The following is a 12424-nucleotide window of genomic DNA, read 5'->3' on the forward strand; positions in this document are numbered from 1 at the left end:
GGATGGAGGAGCCTGGTAGGCTGCAGTCCATGTGGTCGCTGAGGGTTGGACATGACTGAGCGACTTCACTTTCACTTTTCACTTTCATGCATTGGAGAAGGAAATGGCAACCTGCCAGGGTCCAGCCCCGGCTGATCCAGGGAGTTCAAAGTGGGGATGGCATCGGCGACTTATTTAAATATTAATTAGAGATATAAAGAGTAATAGAATGAGGATAGCTCAGCAGGAAAATTCAGTGGAGAAAAGAGGCTGAGTAGCTTGGTTTACGCGGGAAACCAATAAAACTTCAAGACAAGAAACTTGCACCACTTACGTAGGCCGCAGGTGTCCTTCCGTTCTCCCGAAGGAGAGGAGACACTGAGGCCTCCCCGGTCGGATCATAGAAGCCCAGGCATAATTAGTAAGCATGGCGGGTTCCGCGCTCCAGATGGAGACTCAGCCAGAGTTTGAGAGAGAGGATGACAAGGGGAGACCAGTATTTCGAGGAACTGATCCCAATTCTTTATTTTCCAGAGTCTGTTTTTATACACTGAGATGTTATACAAAAGTCACGTGGGGACAGCAGTCCTGACTTTTATTAAAGTCAGGTGCTTCATACAAATGTATACAGAGGTCTTAGGGGTGTTACATCATCTTCTGGCCAGGGGGGCCTGCTGACAATTTATGACCCTCTCCTTGTGACAGCGGTCAGTCAACCAGGACACTTATTTCTCCAGGGGTGATTATTCTTAAAACAGACACCACCCAAATAAAGTTACATTCCTATAGGGTGAGGGTGTAGTGGGTTTTAGTTAAGGAAAGAATTTACTTAGCCTAAGGTCTAACATGATTAATATCAAAGGTTAATACTTATTTCATCTATATATTCATTAATGTGTGTAAGGGCAGGGGATGTGGAGTCTTAGCAACAAACATTGGCTCAACAAATGAAAAACCCTTCACCAATACAATTTCTAATCAGCCCACTATACTTATACTAATGGTTTTCTAACTTTTCTAAGGAACCTGTTTTTAGAAGGTTTAAAGCATCTCATGCCTCTCACGGTTGGGAGGCTGTGAGCAATCACATGTGGCCGGACAAGCCTGTTAGGCAGGCTAGAGAACCTTCAGAGGAGTTGTAGGTTAAAACACTCTTGTCACGCCCAGGAGTTTTTATTAACTGGAGCTCTAAGTTAACTCCTTCTCCGAAAGAGGTGGTGGGGAACAGCCCCCCGTAAAGTCAGAGGTGTAGGTGAGAGCACAAAGTAGTAAAGTAGGCAGGCTCTGGTTATGGGGGTAGATGCTCGAGGATTTCCAGGGGGACTCCTGAGGCTCGATCCCGCCTTTGTGTATGTCGAGCCTCCTTCCTCATGACCTTTGCCACAGGCGGAGTGCCTCCCGCTGGCTCCCCACAGCAACCCACTCCAGTGTTCTTGCCTGGAGAATCCCAAGGACGGGGGAGCCTGGTGGGCTGCCGGCTATGGGGTCACACAGAGTCGGACACGACTGAAGTGACTTAACAGCAGCAGCATTATTCATTTTTAATCTAAAAATTTGTCCATATTAATATTTCATATGTGCGTTGGTCCCAACACAGCTGTGAAGTAAACTGCAGAAAGAATAAATTCTATACCAGAGAGTATTTAATGACCCTTCCCTCCCAGGTACAGCCTTTGTGGGAGACTGTAGCTGGTTACTTTGTAATATAATTGTATTGTTAAATTTACTAAAACAAAAATATTAAATAGTAGAATATATGTAATACTTGATAGCAATATAAGAAGTCACTAGAAAATTCTTTTCTACCACAACAGGTTCACTGGTTAGTGCTCACCCTTCTTTATAGTCCACATCTCACATCCATACATGACTACTGGAAAAACCATAACTTTGACTAGATGGACTTTTAGTGGCAAAGTAATTCTCTGTTTTTTAATATGCTGCCTGAGTTTGTCATAGCTTTTCTTCCAAGGAGCATCTTTTAATTTCATGGCTACAGTCATCTGCAGTGTATTTGGAGCCCAAGGAAAGAAAGTTTGCCACTGTTTCCATTGTTTCCCCATCTATGCCATGATGATGGGACCAGATGTCATAATCTTAGTTTTTTGAATGTTGAGTTTTAAGCCAGCTTTTTCACTCTCCTCTTTCACCTTCATCAAGAGGCTCTTTAGTTCCTCTTTGCTTTCTGCCATAAGGGTGGTATCATCTGCATATCTGAGGTTATTGATATTTCTCCCAGTAATTGATTCCAGCTTGTGCTTCATTAATTTAAAACTTGCAAAATTGGTAGATGATTTTTTATGAATTCCATGATAGATTAATGCAGCCAATGATTACATTTCTTTCTTCTTTTTCAATTTATCTTAGTGAGGTATCTTTGTCACTGAGGTATTTTATCACTTTTTAAAAGCAAGCTGTGAAATAAACTGACCTTAGATATAAACCTTCAAATAACTGGATCACAAAGTGTTAAACCAAGTTTTTCAAAAGGAATGAAACATACTCAATTACATTTCTACTAGTAATAATACTACTAGTATTTTAAGTAAAAGCAAAACTTGTTTTTAATTTTTGAATATCATTTATTTCATTTTACTTGTGCTTTAAATTTCCATTTGCATGTACTTTTTACAATGTGTATTAACACATCATGAAATTGTAAAATAAATAAGTATAACATAATTTGGAGAAGCATACTTTAAAATACTTTACCGAAAAGAGGTGCCATTTGGAAAATGCAGAAGTAACTATTAACACTTCAGATGGTAACATTTTAGCTGGCATAGCTATTTTCTTGTTAAGTTAAAATTGGAAAAGAAAGAGGAAAAATTCCTTTTTCTAAGCCATTCAAAATAAAACCATCTTATTTATATTACAGTGACCTGGTGAAATTTTTGCTGATGCGATTTCATCGTGAGCCCTGTAACATGCATTATATCCCATGTTTTCAGTGTGTCTCTCACATAACAGTCCTTGAAATCTCCATGGCTGAGGAACTTTGTCCCACAAAACACTGACTTGCCTACTTCTGTTCTGTAGAGATAACAGTTTATTGGTCCTGTGATAATCATATGTGTGTGAATTCCTTTTCAAATCTATGGCTTCCAACAGTTTCAGGGAAGAAAAAAAAAATCCATAAGCTGTCCAAAAACCTTTTGATTTAGATCAAAGTCTCAAGAACTGTTGAGCCCAATTTAACTTTTTGTAGCACTGTATTTTCAGGTATCCAAGATACACTTTGAAAACAATGGTTTTACTTTGTTTCTCCCCAAACACCAATGTACATTTATAGCTACCTGTTTTACAAATCCTAAACTTTATCTCAATTTTTTTTTCCCCCTCCTAGAGGCATGTAGAACTCTGAGTAGTATCTCTATCCATGTGTCTACCTATAAGATCTTAATCAGAAAAGTAGGTGTGAGCAGGCATAACTTAAATGGGAAAAAATACCACAGAGAGCACAACCCTATTTATTCCTTTGCACTGTTGCTGACAGAGTAAAACACAGACTCCCTGTCATTTCTGCCGACACAAACACTGGTTCTTTGCTAGAACCAGTAGAAGGATTGATAGAACAAACACAGGCTTGGGATTCACTGAATGGGTCTTTGAGATTTACATTCTGTCTTTGTCACATTTAGCTGTAACTTTATTCTGTGGTTTTTCATATATAAAGAAGGACTAAAAAAAATCTAACGTAAAATTAATGAAAGCAATATATGCCATCACCTATGGTAAGTGCCCTGGGCATACAGGGCGTCAAAAGGACCTTGTGAATTAAATGATCTGTTTCACCTAACTGCTCTATCATTTGAACCATCCTCTGGCTACCACTATAGGCATTTTTGCAACAAATAATAACGTATCCCTGCAACTTCATCCAGTTCCAACAATCCTGGAAATACGATTAGTATCTGAATACTCGCTGATCTGCTTTTGTTTGTTGTTGGGGTTTGCATAAAGAGGACAATAGTTTTGGAAATATTAAACCAATATATGATCCATGACCCAGTAAATCATGTCCCATTACACTCCTTGGTCATTAAGCATTCGCCTTGAGTTTAACTGCATCAGGAAGAAGAGAGTGGGTTCAGAGAGGTTTTATCACTAGGAAGCTCTCCTCCAACAGAGCCAAGAACAAGAGTGGCAGAGATAAACTGAAAGGGGTAGGAGGTGCCGCACATAGAGCAAAAGGGGCTGGCTTGCCAACTATTACTCCCTCAATTAGCAAGAGGCAATGATATCAAAGCATGAGAGGATAAAGTTGAAATTGGACAGGTTTTGTCCCATTCACCATTAGAGAGTCTAACAGAAAATCATGTACCACAATATGAAACAGCTACAGCAAAGCAGAAACTGTGTGGAGAACGTTTAGGCAGAAGGCGATCAGAGGAAGCACCCCTCAGCTCAGTGGGTGCAAGTAGACTCCCTCCTACCTTCAGCTCCCACATTAGCATATAGAAAGGGGAAACTGTGGCATAAGAACTGTGAATGGAATGACGATTGCCAGCTTTAAATTGACTATTTATGTGCTTTAACCCTGAGGAGACTAAGAAACCTTCAGTTGGCATGCTTATGTTCCCCTGACCTCCCCCTTCATTGTAAGGACTGACATTGAAGCTGAAACTCCAATACTTTGGCCATCTGATGCGAAGAGCTGACTCATTGGAAAAGACCCTGATGCTGGGAAAGACTGAAGGTAGGAGGAGAAGGGGAAAACAGAGGATGAGATGGTTAGAGGGCATCACGGACTCAATGGACATGAGTTTGAGTAAACTGGGAGTTGGTAACAGACAGAGAAGCCTGGCATGCTGCACTCCATGAGGCCGCAAAGAGTCAAGACACAAGTGAGCAGCTGAACTAAACTGAACTGACCTCCCCGTAAGTCTTCTACCTCAACTACCACCAAGCAAAATAGGCCCTGGAAATCAAAATAGTTTAGAAAACTTTAAATTCTCCTTTTTGCAAGTACGTGTCTGCAAGCACAACTGTTCGTATGCGCCAACACGAAGGGTCTGATTGTCACAAGACTCATATTCCCACCCAGTCAGAGATCTTCCTCAGTCTCAAACTGTTAATAATTTCAAGGATACATGCAATCAAGAAGCACAACTGAAGCAGGGAGACACCTCAGAACATCTCACATACCTCCTGAGGTACATTCTTTATGGATTCTCTCTGGCTCAAACTAATAGATGAAGCCTCCCAGTGAGGTCTGTAGGTCTCTTCACATAGTGAGAACTGTTTAAGTTATGAAATATTTTGAACCAAATCTTTACAGGCCCTTTGTGACCAAATATTTCCAAGAATCCATATCTCATAAATTAGAACACAGAAATGAGAAAACAAAGAGCAAAGATGACCAATAAGATATAAATATAGATATATAGATAGACACGAATCAAAAGAAAGCTTTAGTGTCTATATTAATATTTTACAAAGTAAATTTCAGGACAAAAAATATCATGAATTTACCAAGGATTAAAAAAAAAGTTATTTCATAATGACAAAGGAGTTAACTCATTAAAAAATATAACAATTCTAAGAGTTCTGTACCTAACAATAGAGCTTAAAAATATGTAAAGCAAAATCTGACAGAACTGTAAGGAAATATAAAAATAGGCAAATCTGTAGTTACAGTCAGAGATTTCAATACCTATCTCTCAATAATGCATACAAAAGTAGACAGAAAATCAGTTAGGATATCATTATGGATTAGACTGTGCCCCCACCAAAATTCGTATGTTGAATTCCTAACCCTTAGTATCTCAGAAGGTGACCTTAGAAATAGAAATTACAGATATTTGATTAACAGATACAAACTGCTATATATATAATAGATAAACAGCAAGAATTTACTGTATAGCACAGGGATTTACACCCATTATCTTGAAACAATCTATAATAGAACAAAATCTTCAAAAAGAATGAATCATTATACTGCATACCAGAAACTAACACAATCAACTATGCTTTGATATTTTTAAAAAAACAAAAAAGGAAATTTTTTTAAAAAGTAAAAGTATCATGTTCTGACCATGATAGAATTAAATTAAAAACAATAAAAGTCATTATTCTTTCATTTTCTCTTTTGACACATAAACTGATTATGTTACTGTATGTATATACAGTGTGGAACGTGGTGTGCAGATGATCCCTTTATAGATTTAAAACTATGGATTTATAACAAAGAATTTGGGTCTTCCATATAAATCCAAATAGGATATAGGCAAAAGCCTTTGTAAAGTACATATAACGTCAACCAAAATACCTGGGACTAAATTAAACAAATATGCAAGGGCCTATATACTTAAATGTGCATTATTGCCTTGTTTAAAACCACAAAAAATAGAAACAATGTAAATGTCAATATTAATTATTTTAGTAACAAGAGAGAAATGCACATGAAAAAGAAAATAAATCTGAATAAGAGTTAAGGTATTTATCATTCACCAGTGCTGTAGTAGAAATCCATCAATGGTTTACATTTTACTCCAAGAAATTCTGCATTAACTAGAAACTGTTCTGAAGAGGCAAATTTTATAATCCAAAACCATAAATTTTTGGCAAAAGTATGAATTTAATGAAATATTTAATAATCCATTTAAGCCACACAACAGTAATAAAATCACTATCATTTATCATCGAGATTCCAATTTACAAACTGATTTGTCATAAATTACCTGATGAAAGTTTCAATATGTCCATAAAATAAACAGGATGAGGATCATGCTCAGTTTCCAGAGGAAGAAATCTAGGCACAGAGATAAAGAGAAAATGTGAAAATTGGAGCTAGGAATCAGTTCTTCTAATGTTCAAACCATTTGATGACTCAAAAAGGTGTAATTTACAATGAACATTTCCTTTGATCTAGGAAATGAAGTTTTATACGTGAAAGTAGATCCTTTTATCAACACCTCTTATCACATAACTAAAAATATGTGAATAGAAAAACACTGTTCCAAATTACATTTGGAAAATTGAGTGAAATCTATGTCGATTATCACAATCCCAAAGTGAATGAGCTACTAATCTCAAAAAAAAAAAAAAAAAAAAATCACAATGGCTGCTCCAAATGCAGGGCAAATGGCCCACTAATTTTCTCTCACATGTACCTAGTCAGTTTTCTCTTCCATTTTTAAAGCCCCTGAATCCCATTACAGTGTAATCAATGTAATGAATTCAGAAATAAATAAAGGAGGCAGACTTTGCCTCACAGCAGATATTTGCATTACATCCATGAGAATTTACTGTTATTAAATTAGCTGCAGGGGGGCTTTTTTTATTGCTACCTAAATGCAGAGAAATAGTCAAAGCAAATAAAATTCCATTTTTAACAACCAAATATAATACTAAAAAAGGTCAAATATACCTGTTTCTACTATTACATGCATGCAAATTTTGATACAGAGCAACCTTTAATTTTCAATTAAAAATGCCAATCATGTTTGCCCTACATCTTAACTATTCAGATCTCCCTACAAATAAGGAAGACATTAAAATTGCATAATACTGAAGTTCATGTAATAAAGAAAATGATGACCTTAGTAGGTTTAATGGCATATCATTTGTTTTTTCTGCCAAGTTTATTGCCTATATCAATACCCTCATTAACCAAAACACCAGCCAAAAGCCAAAAAGTAAGCCATGTATTACAGTGAAAAAAAACTGAATTGTGGAGTCAGATGGAACTGATTTTGAATCCCAGCATAATCATTCACTAGCAAGGTGAATTTGAGTAAGTTACTTAGCTTCATCTGTAAAACAGAGATAATGATAGCTATTTCTTATGGTTACACAACTTAAATAAGAAGACAATAAAACACGTGGGATGGCTTTTGCACATAATAAGTACTCAGTTGTTATTATTGTTATTAAGCTGCTGCCTCGTAAAACTAAAATTTTACTCCTCATAGAACCATGGAGATAACAACCAAGAGTCTATTTGCTCTGTACCCTTGGCTCTAAATATCTTGCTTTCCCTAATTCTCTGTACTAATTTTTTTTAATTTACCCATCCAACGTATATTTATTAAATTCCAGCTATGTGTCGGGCACATATTTAATCATTGGGGCTACAATAGTAAGCAAACAAAAATCTTTGTTCTCATGGACAATAGAAAAGGTACACTAGAAAAATATGCAATATGATAAATAGCAATGAGGGCTAAAGAATAAACACCAAATACGACAGGGGGGCAGAGACCGCTGTGAGTGGGCATGAAATGTCGATGTGACCTACCTTGATTTCCAGTGAGAAACTGGCATTTGTGCAAAGACATACAGGAGGTGAAGGAAGAAGCTATATAAGGTGGTAATATTGTGGTTATATTGCAAAGGCAAAGCCAGTAAGATTTGATAGACTGGATCTAGGTTTTAAGAAGCAGAGAAAAATCAAGGATGACGTCAAGATTTTTTGCCTCAGCAACTAGAAGAATGCAGTTGCAGTTTACCAAGATGGGAAATATTAGGAAAGCAGAAGGTCTGGGAAAAAACAAACTCAGTTTGGATCACACTAACTGCAAGGAGATCCAACCAGTCCATTCTAAAGGAGATCAGCCCTGCGTGTTCTTTGGAAGGAATGATGCTAAAGCTGAAACTCCAGTACTTTGGCCACCTCATGCGAAGAACTGACTCATTGGAAAAGACTCTGATGCTGGGAGGGATTGGGGGCAGGAGGAAAAGGGGACAACAGAGGATGAGATGGCTGGATGGCATCACTGATTCGATGGACATGAGTTTGAGTGAACTCCGGGAGATGGTGATGGACAGGGAGGCCTAGCGTACTGCAATTCATGGGGTCGCAAAGAGTCAGACGCAACTGAGTGACTGAACTGAACTGAACTGAACTGAACTGAACTTTGAAATAACTATCAGACATGTAAGTAGAAATTTCAAGTTGTCAATTAAATACAGAAATCTGGAATTCAGAGAAAAGCCCATCCTGGAAGTGAATTTGGAAGCCATCAGACTGTTATCAACGTATAATCCATGAGACTTGTGAAGATCTTTAGACTCATTCAGAATTGGATGTATATAGAAATTCTAAAAGGACCAAGGACTGGGACCTGAGCTCAATATCATTCAGAAATCAGAGAATGAGAAGGGAAAAGTAGCCAGCAAACATGACTAATAAGTAAAGGTTAGTGGCATAGAAAAAAACACAATAAGCAACAGTGTCTAGGAAACCAACCAAGAAACAGTACATGAAAGAGAAGGAAAGGGTCAACGGTGTCAAATGCTTTTGAAGGTGACATAGCAGGAGGACTGAGATTTACCCATTGGATTTAAAAATCTGGAATCGATTGGCACTTTAATAAGAGATGTTTCACTGGAGTTGTAGAAGTGAAACACAGAGGTAGAACTCATTAAAAGAAACCGAGCAAGAAGTATAGAGAAAGTTCTCAAAGACGTTTACAACAAAGATAAGGAGAAAAAGTGATGGTAGTAGGAAAAGAAAGTAAGTCAGGAAGTTTTGTTGTTGTTATCTTTAAGATAAGAGAAGTTCCAGCATGTGAAATGGTGAAAAAAGAAATTCTAAGAGATGAGGGAATCTGATGATGCAGAAGAAAGAGAGGACAAGTGTTAAAACAATGACCTTGGGTAACAATGAAAAAGGGATGTGAGCTGGTGTGATGTAGATGGATAATAAGAGGTAGGAAGACAGTGAACATTACTGCTAATGTTCATTGGAAGATATATATGTGGGAGTGGAATCTTAAAGAAGTTCTCTCCAGATTGCTTCTAATTTCTCAGTAATATGGAAATCAAGATTAAGAGCTGAGACAGAACCATAATGGGTTTGAAAAAATAAAATAAGGTATGAAATAATAGCCTGTGAGAGAGAGAATAAAATGGACTTCAGAATGGAGTAAGACCATCTGGCAGCATTGAGAACCAGTGGAGACAAGTGATCACAAATTTAAAATAAAATCATGAACAGATAAACAAAATATGCTATATTATACACAGCCTTAAAAAGGAATGAAATTCTGACATATGCACAACAAAAATGAACCTTGAAAACATTGTGCTAATTGAAATAGTTCAGTTCAGTTCAGCTGCTCTGCAGTATCTGACTCTTTGCAACCCCATGGACTGTAGCATGCCAGGTGTCCCTGTCCATCACCAACTCCTGGAGTTTACCCAAACTCATGTCGGTTGAGTCAGTGATGCCATCCAACCATCTCATCCTCTGTTGTCCCCTTCTCCTCCCACCTTTAATCTTTCCCAGCATCAGGGTCTTTTCTAGTGAGTCAGCTCTTTGCATCAGGTGGCCAATGTATTGGAGTTTCAACTTCAGCATCAGTCCTTCCAATGAAGATTCAGGGCTGATTTCCTTTGGAATTGACTGGTTGGATCTCCTTGCTGTCTGAGGGACTCTCACGAGTCTTCTCCAACACCACCACTCAAAAGCATCCATTCTTTGGCACTCAGCTTTCTTTATAGTCCAACTCTCACATCCATACATGACCACTGAAAAAACCATAGCCTTGACTAGACAGATCTTTGCTGGCAAAGAAATGTTTCTGCTTTTTAATGTAAACAGGTCTCAAAAGAATAAATACCATATGATTCTACTTATACTAGGTACCTAGATTACCTAGAGAGTAGAGTACCTATGCAGAGAAGGCCATGGCACCCCATTCCAGTACTCTTGCCTGGAAAATCCCATGGACGGAGGAGCCTGGTGGGCTGCAGTCCATGGGGTCGCTAGGAGTCGGACACGACTGAGCGACTTCACTTTCACTTTTCACTTTCATGCATTGGAGAAGGAAATGGCAACCCACTCCAGTGTTCTTGCCTGGAGAATCCCAGGGATGGGGGAGCCTGGTGGGCTGCTGTCCATGGGGTCGCACAGAGTCGGACACAACTGAAGCGACTCAGCAGCAGTAGCAGAGTACCTATGAGAGCAGTCACAAGGTAGAATGGTGGTTTCTGGGCTTTGAAGGAACAAGAAATGAAGTTATTATTTAAAAGCTGTTGTCTGAAGTTATTGTTAGAGTACCAGTTTGGGGAAATGAAAAAGTGCTGGAGATTGGTGGTAGTGATGGTTGGAAAATAATGTGAATGCACTTAATGCCAGTGAATCGTATACTTCAAAATGGTTAGAATGGTAAGTTTTACACTACACATGTTTTATCACATGTCATTCATCATTCAGAAAACATAAAGCAAAATCAGACATCAGGGTTGTGTATTTCTCTCTAGCCATGTTCAGCTATATAGCCATAGAACAGAGGGAGAGTTGCCTGTAAGTAACATTGTTGTTTTGCTTTTCAAGGTCAAGTAAGAAGTCATTATAAGGATAAATCATATAACTTAAGACCAAAAAGCAAGGAAATGAGGACACAAAGCAAGTTACAGGCACTAAAATTCTGGTGGAATCATACCTGATTGGATTGGAAGATTACTGGAGTTGAGATAATTTGAGAACATAAGCTGGAAAAAAAAAAAAAAACAGGATATGATTTTCAGGGAGAAGGGTGCTTGAAATTAAGATTATGGGAATATTAAATTATGTGTACTGACAGAGCCTAAAACATGACCAGGGGAGTGAAAAATTTAGGGATTTCTGAGGACAAAAATCACTAGAGAAGGGTAGGTCAAGGAACTATTGGGTCAGGGTTTTGGATGTAAAGATCTTTGCAGACAGTGAAACGATCCAGAATTACAACAGTATTATTATAAAGAGTGTCAGTAAGCCAAAAGCTAAAATCTTCCAAGAATAAAAGGTAGTGGGTGTGGGTGAAACAGATGGTGGCAACAGATGATTGCAATCAGGAAGAGTAGGGGGCAGTAATGCAGTCTGATGAAATACGATTTAAAGCTGAGTGTCTGCAAGGAGAAGCAGGGATGATTGGAATCCGCAAAGAGAACATAGACTCCATCTGCAGGTCCAGCAGTAGAAAATGCATGAAAGAAAATACAGCTCCCGCTTGGGAGGGCTGCAGGGGAAGAAGTGCCCAGATCCAGTTAGAACACAGCATCAGTGTCATGTTCAGGAAAGAGGTCAGTGATAAGGGCAGTTTGCAGTGACTGGTCTAATCAGCCAAGGACCACAAGGAGCAAAAGTGCAGTCTGACAAAATCAGATTTATTGACTTGATGCAGTGAAAAAAGGCACTCAGAGGAATCCTGGAACACCCCTTTCAACAAGAGGGAGGACGAAAGCGTGCTTTGTAGGGCTGGGTTCCTGCTGAAGGATTCGGAGGAGGGACTGAAGGGAGCCAGGATCAGTGCCACATCCTTCCAGTTTCTCAGGTGGAATGCAGAGAAGCAAGCACTAACTGGGCTACCCTGGTGGCTCAGCTGGTAAAGAATCTGCCTGCAATGCAGGAGACCCCAGTTTGATTCCTGGGTAGGGAAGATCCCCTGAAGAAGGGATAGGCTCCCCACTCCAGTATTCTTGGGCTTCCCTGGTGGCTAAGCGGGTAAAGAATCTG

General features: G+C 38.6%; 1 long non-coding RNA gene across 4 annotated transcripts in view; it reads right to left on the reverse strand.

Annotated features, from left to right (window-relative positions):
* Positions 1-12424, reverse strand: part of LOC123466139 — a 61430-nt gene that overhangs the window by 3790 nt on the left and 45216 nt on the right. For 2 of the 4 annotated variants that reach the window (XR_006641367.1, XR_006641368.1), the window contains exons 3-4: positions 11373-11421; positions 6663-6733 (exon numbers count right to left, since the gene is read on the reverse strand). This is a non-coding gene — a long non-coding RNA (uncharacterized LOC123466139). The remainder of the gene's footprint in view (positions 1-6662; positions 6734-11372; positions 11422-12424) is intronic. The other 2 variants (XR_006641365.1, XR_006641366.1) reach the window with 1 other exon arrangement.

This window comes from Bubalus bubalis, chromosome 9 (genome assembly GCF_019923935.1).
Source record: "Bubalus bubalis isolate 160015118507 breed Murrah chromosome 9, NDDB_SH_1, whole genome shotgun sequence".
NCBI classification, from domain to species: domain Eukaryota; kingdom Metazoa; phylum Chordata; class Mammalia; order Artiodactyla; family Bovidae; genus Bubalus; species Bubalus bubalis.